Source organism: Nerophis lumbriciformis, linkage group LG14 (genome assembly GCF_033978685.3).
Source record: "Nerophis lumbriciformis linkage group LG14, RoL_Nlum_v2.1, whole genome shotgun sequence".
Taxonomy (NCBI): domain Eukaryota; kingdom Metazoa; phylum Chordata; class Actinopteri; order Syngnathiformes; family Syngnathidae; genus Nerophis; species Nerophis lumbriciformis.
The window spans coordinates 6718451-6718823 of record NC_084561.2 but is presented as its reverse complement, the minus strand read 5'-3'; positions in this window follow the sequence as shown (position 1 = coordinate 6718823).

Here is a 373-nt window from a genome sequence, read left to right as displayed (position 1 = left end):
AAAAACACAAAATATGCAGTATTTACCCCCCAAAAGATGACAAAGTAGAATATTTGATGTGAAGTATTAGGAGGCTTAAATAGGTCAATAATTATTATCATTATTATTTTTCGAGCAAGACTTTAAAAAAAATCCAACAAAAATTGTTAGGGATCCAAAAGGGCCCCACTCAATGTGTTAAAATAAATCATCATAATTATTTTATATATATATATATATATATATAGGTTGATTGGCAACACTAAATGGTCCCTAGTGTGTGGATGTGAGTGTGAATGTTGTCTGTCTATCTGTGTTGGCCCTGCGATGAGGTGGCGACTTGTCCAGGGTGTACCCCGCCTTCCGCCCGATTGTAGCTGAGATAGGCTCCAGC